General features: G+C 39.3%; 1 long non-coding RNA gene across 1 annotated transcript; it reads left to right on the top strand.

The window, feature by feature from the left end:
* The first annotated feature begins 13,160 nt into the window (after window positions 1-13,160).
* Window positions 13,161-17,086, top strand: LOC129644769 (uncharacterized). The gene is made up of 3 exons (XR_008710977.1): window positions 13,161-13,805; window positions 16,068-16,118; window positions 16,652-17,086. It is a non-coding gene; the product is annotated as an uncharacterized LOC129644769 (long non-coding RNA).
* The last annotated feature ends 1,213 nt before the right edge of the window (window positions 17,087-18,299 follow it).

Below are 18,299 nucleotides of genomic sequence, written 5' to 3'. Positions count from 1 at the left end.
TACACTAGGAAGAAGACTGGAGGCCCCTAAAGCAGTACATTAAGGAAGAAGAAGCTAGGATTAGCACTCAGTTCATCTGATATTACCAGTACGAATCCAGACACCTGGTCTGTGGCCCATGCTATCAAGAACACTGGGCATGGGTACTCTTTTACTGTAGATCAAACTACATAGGAGGCACAGCAAACTCCTGGTTAGAAGAGTTCTAAAAATACCAATTAGAGCACTGTCTGGCTAGGCTCAGACTGGGATGGGTTTATGTGGCTTAACTTGGCTTATGGATATTTGCATACCCAGACACCCCTGTGTTGGGAACAGAAAACCCCTTGAAACAGAATCACCCCAGCTGTACCAGGAATATGGGAAGGGTCTCCCTGGAACTGTGTATTTATTCTGTCACATTAAAGGAGAGTGACTGGTTTGATGCTGACTGATCATGCAACCCAAGTACTTATTGAGTATTGCCATATGACACCTAGTGTTTTGTGGAACAAATCTTTGGCCATGGCTCCCACCTGGGGGTTTGGCTTTTGTACCCGGGTTTGAAAACCTGGGTTTTCATTGAGAAAAGGGGAGAATCTGGCCCATGGAAACAGAAATTGGCTACCTCCTTCTTCTCAGTGTTAGATGGGCAAATTCTGTCTTCCATTGGTGCCATCATTTGGCCACCTTCGTTTTCTCTTCCATGGGCCTGGAGGATGTTATAGCACACAGTTCAGTTCAGTTCAGTTGCTCAGTCATGTCGACTCTTTGAGACCCCATGGACTGCAGCACGCAAGGTTTCCCTGTCCATCACCAACTCCTGGAGCTTGCTCAAACTCATGTCCATTGAGTTGGTGATGCCATCCAACCATCTCATCCTTTGTCGTCCCCTTCTCCTCCTGCCTTCAATCTTTCCCAGCATCAGGATCTTTTCCAATGAGTCAGTTCTTCACATCAGGTGGCCAAAGTATTGGAGTTTCAACTTTAGCATCAGTCTTTCCAATGAATATTCAGAACTGATTTCCTTTAGGATTTACTGGTTTGATCTCCTTGTAGTCCAAGGGACTCTTTAGAGCCTTCTCTAACATCATAATTCAAAAGCATCAGTTCTTCAGCTCTCAACTTTCTTTATAGTCCAACTCTCACATCCATACATGACCACTGGAAAAACCAAATCTTTGACTAGAAGGACCTTTGTCAGCAAGTAATGTCTCTGCTTTTTAGTATGCTGTCTAGGTTTGTCATAGCTTTTCTTCCAAGAAGCAAGTGTCTCTTAATTTCATGGCTTCAGTCACCATCTGCAGTGATTTTGGAGCCCCACAAAATATAATCTCTCACTGTTTCCATTGTTTCCCCATCTATTTGCCATGAAGTGATGGGACCAGATCCGTGATCTTAGTTTTGTGAAAGTTGAGTTTTAAGCCAACTTTTTCCACTCTCTTTTTTCACTTTCATCAAGAGGCTCTTTAGTTCTTCTTCACTTTCTGCCATAAGGGTGGTGTCATCTGCATATCTGAGGTTATTGATATTTCTCCCAGCCATCTTGATTCCAGCCTGTGCTTCATCCAGCCCAGCATTTTTGCATGATGTATTCTGCATATAAGTTAAATAAGCAGGGTGACAATATATAGCCTTGACATGTTCCTTTCCTTATATGGAACCAGTCTGTTGTTACATGTATGATTCTAACTGTTGCTTCTTGGCCTGCATGCAGATTTCTCAGGATGCAGGGAAGGTGGTCTGGTATTCCCATCTCTTGAAGAATTCTCCACAGTTTGTTGTGATCCATACAGTTAAAGGCTTTGGCAGAGTCAGTAAAGCAGAAGTAGATTCTTTTTGGGAACTCTTTTGCTTTTTGGATGATCTAGTGGATGTTGGGAACTTGATCTCAGATTCTTCTGCCTTTTCTAAATCCAGCTTGAACATCAGGAAGTTCACTGTTCATATACTGTTGAAGCCTGGCTTGGAGAATTTTGAGTATTACTTTGCTAGTGTGTGAGATGAATGAAATTGTGCAGTGTTTTGCACATTCTTTGACATTGCCTTTCTTTGGGATTGGAATGAAAACTGACCTTTTCCAGTCTTGTGGCCACTGCTGAGTTTATCAAATTTGCTGGCATATTGAGTGCAGCACTTCCACAGCATCATCTTTTAGGATGTGAAATAGCTCAACTGGAATTCCATCACCTCTACTAGCTTTGTTTGTAGTGATTCTTCCTAAGGTCCACTTGGCTGGGGATTCCAGAATGTCTGGCTCTAGATGAGTGACCACACCATCGTGGTTATCTGGGTCATGAAGATGTTTTTTGTATAGTTACAGCACACATAGATGCCCTTACTTACTATATTCATGCAGCCAGACTTAAATGACAGATGGCAAAGCCTGTTCTTACTGAACACTGAAATGTCTCTCAAGAGAAGAGCTGTCTCCCAAAATAGAGTGCTCTGGAACATTATTACTTCCTCACAAGCAGGCTCCCATGCCATTATCCAAATAGTGTTGTGGGTTTATACCTGATTAATCTGCTAGTGTGTCACCTGGACCATGAGGCTCTCAGTTGAAAATGGTGTTACTTATATCAGAAATTATTTTAATCTGCATTTTCCCTTGAATGTGCCTAGATTTTAGCTAGGGTATCTGCCTCCAATGCAGCCAGATAATGGCCAAATGAGTCACCTCCAGGCTAGTGAACCTTGCTAACCTCTTGGGGCACACTGAAAAAGAAGGCAGGTGAGATCGAAAGAGCTGGCAGGTCGGGAGCAGTAGCATATTAGACAAGGTTGTTGAGAGGACCTGACTGCTGGTGGATCCACAAGCTGGACTTGGGCCATCAGAGATGCCTCATTCTCTTTCCCGTCCTTGAAATACATTTTCTGCCTGTGATTTTCATCACCATCAAAGCCCATTGGGATCCTCAACCCATTGGATCAGAGTTCCCACAAGAACCGCTGCACCTGACACCTGGACTTGGCAGACCTTACACAGAAGTGCTGCTCACAATACCTCCAATCTGGATGGCTGTGGCAGCCTGTGCGTGGAGCCTCTGCAAAGCTGCTATGCTCAGCACTTCTTTCTGAGGTGCCGAGAACTATAGGACATTGGGAGAACTATACCAGCGACATGTGGAAAGCCTGTGCCTGAGGGCACAACCTCCCATGCATCCATTCTTTGATCAAAAAAACAAACTTTTCCTTTGCTTCTGAAGTGATCTCAGTCTGCTTCTTTTATCTCCCGTGACACTGGGCAGGTGGACCCTTGCTGCAGCCCAACTCCGGAGGATGGGTAACATTTCTACCTGTATGCTCAGCCACTCTGGACTCTGTGACACCATGGACTAGAACCCACAGGCTCCTCTGTCCATGGAATTTTCCAGGCAGTTCTCTCCAGGAGTTCCTTCTCCAGGAGATCTTCCTGACCCAGGGGTCAAACCCACTTCTCCTGCATTGGCAGGCAGATTCTTTACCCCTGAGCTACCTGGGAAGCCCTAATATTTCTGTAGTGGGATCCATTTTCATAGATGTGGCCTCAAGAGAACAATGTGTTGCTGAGACCATCTGGACAGTATACACAAGTGAATCCAGTTAATGCATCTACATAAACCAATATTCCAGCGGGTGTGGAAATCTACTCAACTTGCTGCCACTCAAGACAAGTCAAGTAGGTTCCTATGCTTATGAAAGCTGCCAACTGCCAAGCTGGAGTTTCAGTCCTCTTGTTTCAGTCTCACTATGTCTTCCTTGTCTGGGGAGGGGCTGGCAGTTTCAGATTTCACCCAGGAAATTCCCGAGATTTAGAACCTACAAGGAATGGGTAGTTTAAGAGATGACAAAAATTCTCTTTGAAGTGCAAAAATTCACCATAAACACTTCCTATCAAGTAGTCATTAACTATGATCTGTAAGCAACAACCTCCCCTCCCAAATACCTTTTAATTGTATGTTAATACTGGCACTATAATTTCTCTTTGAATGGTTTGATTTGCAATTTGATGTTTCTGGAAGCCCTCTTTGGGATGGAGTTTGAGATTCAAGATGTATTGAATATGCATATACAATATATATAAGATGTACTGAATATACTTACACAATATCTAAGACATAGAAATCTGTGAAAGAAGTGAAGAGGCAAGCTTGGGCAAAAGAAATAGTAAAACAGACTAGACACACTTAGAACAAACCAGCAGGGGCCTCTGTCGCAAGTTTACTTGTCAGAATGCTGTGCATCAGGCTGAACTGTTTCAACCTAATACTCGCCTTACTTGGTAAGTTGAGGATGCTAACTGGAGGGTGTTATATACAATTCACATCAGGGTGTTACTTACACCGCACATCAGGCTCTGTCTTTACGGAGGATCTGGGCCACATCATATCTATCCCAGTGTACCCCTTGCACCATTGGGTCTATTCCACGTATACTCAGACAGCAACTCCGTCTTACGTGTCAGTATCCTAGGATTTCCTATTCAGAGCCCAGTTCGTGGCATAACTGACTGGCTCTAGTGAGCATTTCACCTTGTTTGTTGTTGGACAGTCAATCACATGGTCTGTTATGTCCTAGACTTGGTCTTTGTTTTTTTTCTGTCCTGTCATGCAGATGATAAGAGCATCTTTGTAGGCAGTCAAGCAATCCTCTGGCTTTCATACTTGGTTTTCTTTCTTTCTTTTTTTTTTTTTTGCCTGTTACCTCTGCTGCTTGTTATCTTTCCAAATGGAGCATGAATGGTCCTTAGCCATATCCATCCCTTCCTGTCATCTTTACATCTATGAGTTCTTGCTAAGTTGCAAGGTCTGATCTTCACCTGTGCTCACATACTCCCCATTTCCCTGGGATAGTCATCACTGGTAAAGCATGAACTTCCACCTTGTTGAGGAGTTTTCTTGACTTAACAGCAGTGATAGAGTCCTCACTACCTGCTGGTTGCTGAATCATCTAACCCACAAAGCTCCATCAAATGGCCTGTTTCAGAGATCCCATTTCTGGGTTCTCCAGGAGCTGAGATAGAGCTGGGGTGCAAAGTGTTTATTAAGGAACAACTTCCATGAAAGGAAAAGGAGGAGGCAAAACTTGACCTTGAAATAGCTGAATCACAGTGTGGGCCCCATACAGCCCTAGCTCATGTGGCAGGGAGCTCTAGAGTGAATAATGCCCGTCAGGTCATCACATCAGGCCCAAATTCCTGGGACTTTAAACCCTCACCTTGCTCTGCAGTACATATGGGCTCAAAATGGTGTTTATTCTGAAACTGGGGCAGACCCAGAAAGAACTAAGAGCTGAAGGCTACTTTCTGAATATGCCATAGCTTAACAGCAAGTTCATTCTTGGAGCTGTGCCTCTAGACAGCACATATCTATGTTTTCCACAGAACTCTTTGTTGGTCAATAAATAAATTCATTTGTATAAATATAGATAGATCTTTTGATTATTTATGCTTTCACAGTATTAGCATTGCCTCCCTATGCCACACTTATAATAAGATAATAGTCTATCAGGGATGATATTTTTGAGGAATTTTTGTATGTGTTTTACTTACTGGAAAGAATTATTACCTCTTCCTAAAATCTGTCCATAATTAAGGTGAAAGTATGTGGCTTTATGCCCCTTGGAAGAAACGTAAGAAAAGTATAACATATGATATGTATCTGCTGCCTGAAAATAGTATAAGAAAGGTCTTCATTTCCTGTAAAGAAGTATAGGATTTATAGTATAGATAGGAGAAAAGTAAGAGAGTGTTTTGTTGAGGAGGAAAAGAAGGGGAGGAGTGCTTTTTTGATCCTATTTCCTATTCGGAATTTAAAATGAGAATTCATTATGATGTAGCTACATCAGAGTAGAAATGGATGTGTGTTCTGAGCAAGTAGAGACAAAGAGAACTGGAGCTAGTGGCAGTTTGGGTGTGTGTGCAGAAGGGATGAATGGAAACATGCCTCTATGATTTTAAAAGGATGCAGGTGACTGATAGTAATGGCTTATGAGCCTGGGGGGAGGATGAAGAGAAAAGCTTGATCTAGTGGGCCAAAGTACACACGTGGCCAAGGTTGTGAGGAGAAAATGGGGAGAGCCCAAATGGCAACAAGGATCAGGGTGTTGATGAGACAGCAAAGGAGAACTAAGCTTGCTGAACCCACAGCATAGAGAAGTCCAGATTCAGAGGACAGGCTGCAGGTTGGAGAGTGTCTAAGCCTGAAAGTCTCATAAGCTCCACCCCTCCATAATGCATTGGTTTCTTAAGGAACAGAAGTGGAAGTAGCAGAAACAGCATGGTGAGGATTAAACTTTGAATTAGCCGAGCAACTAATAAATTAAAATTAGACTATCAACCAAACTTGAAAAACCAGTCTCATCATTGTTATGAACCAGGGTGGAAATCTGAAGCCAGGTTGAATCAGATGTGAAAAATACACATCCTCCATTTTCTTGGCATCCATGAACAGTCAAGTATAAGTTGCATTGATCTGTTTATACACAGCATTCCTCAGGGGAATGTGGGCTACTCCAAATCAGACAGGACTTCTCCCCATCTTTTTAACTCTTGGCATGGCATTTATAGTCCTCAGATAATGTTTGCACTTTTAAAGCAAGGGAGAAGCGTCTGCCTTATTTTTCTGTGTTTCTTACAGTGCTATGAGCTGAGTTTGGGAAATAAAGGTCATTTGGAAAACACTCTTTATAATTAATTGCATAATTTTGTAATCAACTAGTTTTCTTTTCTGTGTGGCTAGGGATCTACTGTTTATGAAAGAAGTCCCCTGAAAGTATTTTGAACATTTTTTTAGATTAAATTTATCAATCCTCTTGCATTTCTGTGTATTATTGAGAGTTTATATTGCTACTTTCCATTTCACCTAAAAGTATCTTTTGTTTTAGTTTTGATAGATGACTTTGGTGGCACTAATTAATTTTTCCTTGCTTATATACTTAAAAAATATCTAATACTTTTGAGCAAGAAAATGGGTCTAATGAAAAGTATTTATTGCTAATTCACTTAATACTTAATATGTCTTTACTCGATTTTTAAATATGAATGACGCCATTTACTGGAACAGAAAATTTCACAAGGTTTTTTACATTAATTCTTCCTTTAATTCTTGCCAATTTGCTGCAACAATGTAATTGCATTGCCTACATTACGGTTAACAGGAAAGATTAGGTATGTAGCATTTTATTGTCTTTGACAGCTTGATGAATTGTGACTTGAAGTGAGCAAGTGCCTTTGTTCTAATTGTCTCTTTTTCATTAAAGCTGAGAACTATACTTGGGCATTGGGGCAATACTCTTCTTACTGCTTTTAAGTTAGAGCTGTTCACACTGATGAATGTTCTCTACCTAAATATTGTGCAGGCAGCTCTTTGTTTATATTCCACCCTTTTTATCATTTCAAGGCTAAAACTGATGAAGATCAATCAACATAGCAGGATGAAAAAAATCATCAAGGAAAGTGATTTCAAGAAATGGAATGTACTTTCCTGTTTCCCAGAGTAGAATAAGATGAAAGAGTGCTTGGTGTGATGCCATTTTTTTTTCCACGTAAGAGTTTTGTTTGTCTGTGTAGGGTGAATCTGTGGTTCATTAACTCAGTTACCCAGCATGGTTGATACAGGTTAACTTTATTACTTTGATCCCTTAGAGTGCACTTTTGCATTTCTTTTTCCCCAGAGCTTTAAGTTAACTCTAACTAGTTGTTCCATAGTGTCATTTATCCATTCATGCATTCGCAGTTAATTAATTTCAATTCTTTGGCATATTCCTGTTGAGGGTCAACCACGAGCCAGCTGTATATTGTAGGCAGTGTGGACAAAAGATGAATGCAATATATCCAGTCCCTAAAGAGGTTACATTCTACTTTTATGACGGATCAGAAAAGACTTTGACTCCAACAGTGAAAATTCCAACTCTTTGTTGTGAATATCGAATTCATTCATCACTAATATCTTTTGTAGGATGGAAGTGCAGTGTCAGTTGGGGAATAGCTAAAAGGAATGTGTTGGAAATTTTCACTATAATGCACAATTTCAGTGGGTGCCCTTTACATGACAATAATACACAAAGTCCCACTGGGGTGAGGTAGGGATGAAGAAGTATGTTCATGTCATGTTATCCTTTTTGTTAGGTGAAGGAGTTTGGTAGTGACTTTATTCTGAAACTGGGAAGAAAAACTTCAGTTTTAAGGAAATGTATGAGGGATTATTTCTGAGTTTACAAAGCTAAATGGCAGCATTGAGAATGGATTGAAAGCAGGCAGAGTAGCTATTTCAAAATTCCTTTTGAGATCAAATGTTTTTAATGTATTTGTAGTGGAGAAGGAAATGGCAACCCACTCCAGTGTTCTTGCCTGGAGAATCCCAGGGACGGGGGAGCCTGGAGGGCTGCCATCTATGGGGTCACACAGAGTCGGACACGACTGAAGTGACTTAGCAGCAGCAGCAGCAGTGGAAAATGACAAACCAGTCAAACCTGATTTAATTCCAACTAATAGAGAATGTCGTAGAGGGAAGAGAGGTGATTGGCATCTCTCCTTCACTTTCTGCTTGACTTCATGTACCCCTTTGCTACTTTTCCCCCAGTAACTCTGGAGACTCTGAAAATGCCTTGTTGACTTGTGTTTGACTCCTGGGTAGCCTAGGGAAACAAGCATCAGTCTCTAAGACTTGGTAGCTTTGCAAAATGCATGTGAGACTTAGTAAATTGAGACTATCAATTCAGGATGAATTAGATGAAATAACTAAAATATGTTTGAAAGGGTTTTTCAGGTGAAGGACAATTCATATCAAAGAAGCATGCAGGTGTTGGGTGAGTGGATTCCTACATCCTTGGAAAGAGAAACTACTTTAATGGCAGAATCTTTGAAAAAATATGCTATGATATTTAATGTTCAATGGAATACTGATGTTCAATTGCTGGCAGAAGTATATAGGGTCTTGAGCCAGAAGAGGTCACACTGATATTTGGCTCCTTTGCCTGACTCACATTCCATTTTATACTCAAAGTGGGTAATTTTTGGATCTCCACTTCTAAATTACCTTTTTTTTTTACTGACTTTTTTCTTAGGGGCAGTTTCCTGGCTCTATGTACAGTATTTCTCTGAATTATAGATGCTTACTTGAACAGATAAGAGCTGGAATAAATTAAGAGAGGGGTTGTTCAGAAATGCATCCAGGTTGATTGACTTGTATCAATACTGAATTTATTTGGCTATTTGTGCAGTTTGAAAAATGGGAATGACCATGTGGCACGTGGGTTATTGAACAACGGAACTATGAGGAAATCTCATTTTATGTAGTTGTTACTTATTTTGTTGGGAGGAAGGCCCTAGGGAAGGAGGGGGTTCTGGACCACCTAATTTTTTGTGTTGTCTGACCTCTAATTAACCTGGAGTGCATGGGCACCTGAACCTGTGGATCAGATGCATACATTGTGGGTCTTGTTGGTGGCATCTCTAGTATTTGAATGGCTCAGAACTGCTTAAAGGTTATGAAGGTTGTGGCCTTGAACTAATGTCACCTCTCAAAAGAAGAAGAAAAAAAACCCAACTTTACTGTCCTCATCAAGCATCACTGGAGATAAGGGTGATATTAAAAACAACCTCCCATTCTGGTCAGTGAAAAGTCATTAAAAGTCACTGGTATTTGTAGACTTACTGCAAACTGTTGAGAATTATAAACAAGGGAATGTTGTTCTTGTAATGTTGCATCTCATTACAGTGGCTGAACAAATAGTTGCCACCAGTGATATTTCATATGTAACTTTGGGCAGTGTTAGTACCCCATTTTCCATACTCCTTAACTAAAAATCCCCCAGATCAGTTTGTCTTTACTTGACAAGTAGCACAGTCTGTGTTTATCTCCCAAGCTTTCCTGGGAAATGTCATCAGGAATTGCACAAACTCAAGTAAAATAGGGGCTTCTCAATGAGGTCTAAACATTTTAGGATAGTGATGATATTTTGATAGTGGTCCCTACTGCAGAATCTCTTCTCATTACATTACATGGCATCCAAGCACAAGTGACTCAGTATGAATGGGACTTAAATGAGGATAGACTCCAAGGTGCTGCCACACAACTATCATTGGGAGGTAACTGGGCTGCAATCCTTCAAGACATTTCATGGCATATTAAGTATAATGTACTGGCCTTTCTGGCTCTCCTGTAAAGAATGAGGCTCACCAATTGTTTGAGTTCTTCAGGTATTGAAGGGAATGTATCCTTGGTAATTTTACTAAAAGCTCTATCCCAAGGCATATGATTAGTGGCCAAACTTGATTGCCAGGCCATCATCTTGAAATGTGTCCAGGTAGCAGTAAGACAAGGCCTGTCATTGGGATATCAAATATTTGAGATCTAAAATTGCAGATTCCTGGTGCCAACTTTATAGCTGTAGTGAGCCTTAGTAAAAACAACCAAAGTCAAAGCAAAACATAGCATAACATAAGATAACAAGCAAAAGCTCCACTGGCATTCAGTTTCCTCTGGGTTTTTGTACTTGGGAACTTTATTCTGAGGCCTAGCAATAGGCCTCTGATTAGGCCCTACTGAAGGCAAATGACATTACTTTGCCAACAAAGGTCTGTCTAATCAAGGCTATGGTTTTTCCAGTGGTCATGTATGGATGTGAGAGTTGGACTGTGAAGAAAGCTGAGCGCCAAAGAATTGATGCTTTTGAACTGTGGTGTTGAAGAAGACTCTTGAGAGTCCCTTGGACTGCAAGGAGATCCAACCAGTCCATGCTGAAGGAGATCAGCCCTGGGATTTCTTTGGAAGGACTGGTGCTAAAGCTGAAACTCCAATACTTTGGCCACCTCATGTGAAGAGTTGACTCATTGGAAAAAACTCTGATGCTGGGAGGGATTGGGGGCAGGAGGAGAAGGGGACGACAGAGAATGAGATGGCTGGATGGCATCACTGACTCAATGGACATGAGTTTGAGTGAACTCCAGGAGTTGGTGATGGACAGGGAGGCCTGGCGTGCTGCAGTGCATGGGGTTGCAAAGAGTCGGACATGACTGAGCTACTGAACTGAACTAAACTGAAGGCAAATCATTTTCACTGAAAAAGGACTGTGACTTTTCCTGCAAAGCATTTTCACTGAATCATAAATTCCATAAGAGAAGGTAAGCGTATGAATAATCTGTTGAGAAATGGACATGATACAACTATCAAGAGTGAGGCTTAGTATCTGAGTCTTAGTTAATGTCTTGAATGGGTAGGTACTTATGTTCCTAGTACCTACATGCTAGGTAATGTAGTTACCTAGTAGTTTCTCACAAGATGGCCCACCTATAGCTTTCTCTAAACTGTTAGCTCAATAGGGATCTTGTCAGTAAGATTTTCCACTTTAAAAAAGGGCATGAATCACTAATAAAAATCAGTCCTCCTCAGAGGTGGGTAAATCCTATGGAATGCCTTGAAAAAAGGTCAAAGTGTTGGTCGCATCCAACTCTTTGCCACCCCATGAACTGTAGCCCACCAGGCTCCTCTGTCCATGGGATTCTCCAAGCAAGAATACTGGCGTGAGTAGCCATTTCATTCCCAGGGGATCTTCCCAACCCAAGGATCAAACCCAGGTCTCCTGCACTGCAGGCAGATTCTTTACTGTCCGAGCCACCAAGGAAGCCCCATGGAATGCCTTAGCCATGTGCCAAACATGAGATAAGTTATTTGTACCCAGCAGCATTAGTAGTTTTATGGTATGGGCTAAATTTTAATTCTCCATGTGTTAGCATTCCTGAAATTGACTAATATAAACATCTGCACTAATGCATAGTACATGACACAGACTTGTTCCTGATCCAGGCTACACAGTTTTCCCTGGACTTTTCAACCAGACTTCCATTTTCCCATGTTTGTCTCTGCATTATCCAAGTTTAGCAAGAATCCTGCTAATTTGGTATAACTCACCAATTATAAAACTTAAAATACTCCAGATCTGAGTGAATATGTTTGTTACTATTTACAATTGCAACCTATTAGTCCCAGTAGTTTTGTTTTAACATGGTCTTTACCAATTTCTGTTATAGACTCCTGAGTTCTGTTATAGAATCACGAGTTTAACTGTCCTGTTATAATAGGGGACAATATATCATGTATTATATAATATATAATAATATATAATGTTTTATATAATACACATCAACAGTATGGTTATGACATTAATACAAATACAAATATGTAGTCAATTTATTGTGTCTTAATTTAATCCTTGTGCACATTCCATTTTTAAGTACTTAAGTTGGTACACTATCGCAAAGAAATGCAGTGATATAATTAACCAGCCATTAAAAACTTACTTCTACAGGTTAAAAACATTTTTTTTCCATATCCTATTACCCTTGAGAACTAACCAGGTTTCTTATTCTTCACTATCCCCCAGGTAATGCCTGATCACCTTGGCCTGCCTTCAACAAGAATCTTGTTAGTTTGTTTAGCCAGATTCTTATTCCTAACATTTCCTCTTAGTAATTTTGTATCCATTGTCCTGCATCCTTAGCTTTGGCTATAAATTCCCACTTGTGAACCTTGTACTTGGAGGTGAGTCTAGTTTCTCTCCCCACTACAAAACCCCATTGCACTGGTTCCTACACCCATTATAATGACTCCCATCGAATAAAGTATTTCTCTGATGCTTTCACAAGTGGTATAGAACCACCATAATTGACAGGAATGTCCAATGGGAAATGTTTTGACACTCAGAGAATCCTCTATTTGCCCCTGTTCTTGTGGCTCAGATGGTAAAGAATCTGCTGGCAAGACAGGAGACCTGGGTTAGATCCCTGGGTCAGGAAGATCTCCTGGAGAAGGGAATGGCAACTCACTCCAGTATTCTTGCCTGGAGAATCCCATGACTAGAGTCTGGTGGGCTACAGTCCACGGGGTCACAAAGAGTTGACATGATTGAGCAACTAACACTTTCACTTTAGCCTCTCCATTAACTATATCCACTAGACTGGTGCGGCTGGCTGCCTGCTGCTCTTTAACAGTTGTACATATACTTTATATATACTTTGCCTTGGCTGAGCAACAGTGCACTGAAGAATCATGAGTTAGTAAGAGTTGGCGGAGGAATGTTAGCCATTTTCAATATTTTAGAAATTTGTGTTTGCTTTGGCAATGGTGTTTGGATGACAGTTTATGAACATGGTGAGTGAATGAATAGTGTATACTGCCAAGATTAAGGACACCTGGAGTGATATAATTCTGGATAATAGTTTTGCCTCTTATATCTATATAGCTACCTTCTTCTATGCCCAGAAGTTGCTTTTAATAACAAAAGCATGATTTCTGAGTCTCTAAAGAACTTATTTTTAATTAAAAGTGGATTTACAGCCTAACTTGGAAACAAAGAGGAATAATAGACCTCACTGGTCACATACCAATACCTCTGACCTCAGAAAGTTTAGTGTGTGTAGTTTTCCTGTTTTAGATAAGGATGAAAAGGCCAAAATGGTCCTTCACAATTGTTTCAAGCAGTGGTTTGCTATCTTTCTCAGCTGCAGGAGACCTACTAGGTAATTATGCAAGAATCAGTGTGACCCAGAATCCATAAGAGTTAATGGAAAGACTCATACTTAATGAGCCACCAAGGGCCAGGGGGTGGGCTGAGGAGAGACAAATTTGGATGAGTCTGAAGCTCATTCTCCTCCTCTCCACACTCCCACTTTCTTTTGGTAGCTTAGCAGGCTGCTCGCACAGCAGTTTTGAATTAGCTCAATAGTAAAACAGCCGGGTACCAGAGGCAAAGCTTAAAGGCTCTCCAGCTGTGCTCTACCTAACATGCCTCTCGACTTGATTCAAGAGCATGGAGGAGTCTTGCCCTCCACTGCATCTCTGCTTGTGAGTTTTTCCAGTAAACCTTCTCTTATTTTACAATTGCACCTTGCAGTACCGTGGTGTATGTGTGTCCATGGATGACAAATGCAGAAAGAATATAAGCATCGGTTTTACCCACAGACATTTCTTTAAACCCTGATGGTGGGGAGGAAGAAGCTCTATTAAGGACCCAAGAGGAAACATAAGATTTGTCAACATTATTTCAAGTAGATGTGGATAATTTAAAACCCATGAATATGTAATGCATAACTAAAAAGGCTTCAAATATAAGATGTAAATATGTTGTAATAGGACTTGCCTCATAAGACAGTGGAAATTATTATAGGGCCTTTAGTGCATGTAGATAACTCTGCCTCTATTACCATTAGATTATAAGTATAAAATCCAGATGTAGAGTACAATAAATCACAGGGCACAGAGTTGCAGCTTGGTGAAAAATGTTTCAATAAAAGAAATCTTATACTGAAGAGGAATACACATGAGTTTTTTTTCTAATGGGATTTCTACAAAGATGGCCTACTTACTAGGAATCATCCAAGTTAACACATACAACTACAAATCTCATTTTGAATGGTTATTGTGAAACCAATGATGAAATTGGTATTCCCAAATGGCATTGAATGGGACATTTGTGGCTTGAGAACTGTTCTGTGAGTTATAAAATAATTTTATTTTTTGTGTTGGGAGATTAGGTATCATGGTTAATGAAGAATGGGTTGCGTTGATCCTGAGCTTTTACACATCTTGGTATGTTTGGGAACATCAAATACAAGATGGCAGTTGTAGAGGAATTCTTCATTAGTGTTACAGTCAGGGGGAGTGACTGGAATTGAAAGATGATATATGAAATGATTTCCTGAAAATAAAAGGGAGTATCTTGGAAGTTACTAGCAACTGAACTCATAGGTAAAGAACTCAAAGTCTTAGTGACAGTTATGAAAAGTATAGCTACTATTCATTTCAGACATTTTGAAAGAACTGAAATGATAATACTCTTCACTATTGGACTTATTAAAAATACATTGGGAGAAAAATGATTACTTCTAATATGGAAAATCAGAAATAGTTACAGATAATGTGATTCATGAATCTTTAGAAAGAAAGAGAATAAAGAAGATAGTGTTTTATCTTAGTGAGAAAAAAAAGCACTTCTTCAGTCTTATGAAAATTACTAAAAATTTTAGTGACATGACATCAGAAATGATTAATGGCAGGGCTCAGAGGATCAATGGCCATTGTCCTTTAGCAGGAACAGAGCTGAACCTGAGGCAAAGTAAAGGTTTAAATATGACAATGGGGTTGACCTGCCAGTTGTTAAACATTGAGCCAATCCATTCCATCAGAAAATCATGAAATTCCATCTACTTGATAAGGTACTTAATAATATTCTTGTTCAATTTTCATGAATGCTATACTGGTACATGTTCTGTAAATTATAACTTGGGTGGATAGCCCATGTCCCCACAAATGAAGTATTTACAAGTTTTTTTTTTTTCATATAATTTGGAAATATTTTTTAAAGTATAAGGAAATAGTCCCAGTAAAATAAAGGACACACAAAAATTGGAAGTTCTTTGGAAATTATTGGAGCCTATCAAGTGGCTATTTTAGTGGGTAAACGTGTCCTATTTCTAGAAACTATTTCCAAGGGATTTTTATTTGGGAGGATAGATTACATTTTAAAATTTACACACAATGAAATTCACATATTTTGGCATACAATTCTGTGAGTAATAACAAAACATACAGTTGTGTATCACCAACACAATAATATACAGAACAGATCCATTACCCCAAAGAAGTCCTCCACGTTGACCCTTTGTAAGCACACCATTATCTCATATCCCAACCCAAATAGCTACAGATCTGTCCTTCCTTTCTATAAAAAATATGTATATATAATAAAATTATATTTATGACATTGTGCAACCGTTACCACTATTTATTTTCAAAACTTCTACATCACTCCCAAACAGAAACTCGCTAACTGTTAAGCAATAAATCCCTATTTCCCTCTCTACTCAGCTCCAAATAACCTCTAATCCCTTTGTCTCTAGGAATTTGCTTAATATAGCTTACATAAGTGGAATTACACAATATTTGTCCTTTTGTGTATGACCTATTTCACTTAGTATAATGTTTTCAAGGCTCATACATGTTGTAGCATTATCAGAACTTCATTCTCTTTTATGATTGAATAATATTCCATTGTATATAGATACCATATTTTATTTATCTCTTGATGGATGTTTTGCTCTCTTCCAGCTTTTGGCTATTGTGAATAGTACTGGAATGGACATTGGTGTATAAATATAGGTATGAGTCTCTGATGTCAGTTCTATGGGGTATATAACTAGGAATGAAACTGCTATAGTGCTATAGTATAAAGTACTTATCGGCAAGTTATTTTTCACAGTTGCTATTCTTTACATTCTTATTAGTAATATAGAAGGATTCTAACTTCCACCTTCTCACCAACATTCTACATTCTTACCAACACCCTTTTCCTTTTTTTTTTTTTTTTTGCATTATAGCTATCCTAGTAGGTATAAAGTAATATTTAATCATGTTTTTGATTTATATTTCTCTGATGATTAATTATGATGAGTATCTTTTCATGTGCTTATTTACCACTTGTATATCTTCTTTGATAAAATGACTATGGAAGTCCTTTGCCCATTTTTTAATTTGGTTACTTGCTGCTCTTGAGTTATAGAATTTCTTTATATATATGATTTGAAATCTATTCTCCCTTTCATTACATAGTCTTTTTTTTTTTTTTTACTGTTTTTGATAGTATTTTTTAATACCCAAAAGCTTTAAATTATGATAAATTTCAAATTATCTAGGGGTTTCCCTGGTAGCTCAGATGGTAAAGAATCTGCATGCAACGCAAGAGACCCAGGTTGGATCCCTGGATCAGGAAGACCCCCAGGAGAAAGGAATGGCAACCCACTCTAGTATTCTTGCCTGGAGAACCCTATGGACAGAGGAGACTGTCAGACTACAGTCCATGGAGATGCAAAGAGTTGGACACGACTGAGCGTTAAACACTTTTCAAATTATCTGTATTGTTATTCATGCTTTTGATATGTCATCTAACAATCCACTGCCAAATCAAAAGTCACAAGGATTTACTTCTATGTTTTTGTCTAAGAATTTTATGGTCTTCATTCTTATATTTAGGTTATTGATTAAATTTAGTTAAATTTTGTATATGCTGTGAGGTAGAGGTTCAAATATATTCTTTTGCACATGGAAATGTAGCTGTCTCAGCATCATCTATTAACTGTTCTTTATCCATTGAATGGACTTGGCAATTTTGTCAAAAATTAACTAGTATAAAGTTACACTGTGTCTGTGCGTGCTCAGTCACTCAGTCGTGTTTGACTCTGTGCGACCCCATGGACTATATAGCCTGCCAGGCTCCTCTGTCCATAGGATTCTCCAGGCAAGAATACTGGAGTGGGTTGCCATGTCCTTCTTCAAGTTATACTAGTTTTACTAGTTTCTATACAACTCTATTCTATTGGCTTATACATCTATCCTTATGCAGGGACCACTCTGGTTTGATTATTATAGCTTCGTTGTGAGTTCTGAAATGGGAAGTGTGAATCTTCCAACTTTATTCTTCTTTCTAAAAGTTGTTTCAATTCTCTGGGTGCTCTTGCTGCTGCTGCTGCTGCTAAGTCGCTTCAGTCGTGTCTGACTCTGTGCGACCCCATAGACGGCAGCCCACCAGGCTCCCCCGTCCCTGGGATTCTCCAGGCAAGAACACTGGAGTGGGTTGCCATTTCCTTCTCCAATGCATGAAAGTGAAAAGTGAAAGTGAAGTCACTCAGTCGTGTCCGACCCTCAGCGACTCCATGGACTGCAGCCTACCAGGCTCCTCCGTCCATGGGATTTTCCAGGCAAGAGTACTGGAGTGGGGTGCCATTGCCTTCTCCGGGGTGCTCTTATGTTTCCACATAAATTAGAAAATTGGCTTGTAATAAATGTAAGTACATGAAATACACACCAATTAAAAGACAGTGATTGTTAACATTGGATTAAATATATGCTGTCACAAGAAAAGCACTTCAAATAAAATATTAAAATTAGATTAAATATTATGCCAAAAAACAAATCTTAATACATTTTGAAAGATTTAACTTATACAGTGTATCTTCTCTGGCTATAATGGAATGGAACTAGAAATCAGTAACAAAAGAAAAACAGAAAAATTTTTAAAAATATGTGGAAGTTCACACACTTTTAATTTTTCGTTTGTTATTTTTTTCATTGAAGTATAGTTGATTTACGATACAGTGTAACATCAAACACTGCTATACAAAAAAGTGATCGTTATGCATACATTCATTCTTTTTAAAATATTCTTTTCTATTATGCTTTATCATAGGATATTGAATGTAGTTCTTTGTTCTATACAGTAGGACCCTGTTGTTTATCCATTCTGTATATAAAAGCTTACATCTACTAACCCCAATCCCCCCAATT

This window comes from Bubalus kerabau, chromosome 2 (genome assembly GCF_029407905.1).
Source record: "Bubalus kerabau isolate K-KA32 ecotype Philippines breed swamp buffalo chromosome 2, PCC_UOA_SB_1v2, whole genome shotgun sequence".
Classification (NCBI taxonomy): Eukaryota; Metazoa; Chordata; class Mammalia; order Artiodactyla; family Bovidae; genus Bubalus; species Bubalus kerabau.
The sequence above is the reverse complement of the archived record's forward strand: the minus strand, read 5'-3'. Positions and strand labels throughout refer to the sequence as shown.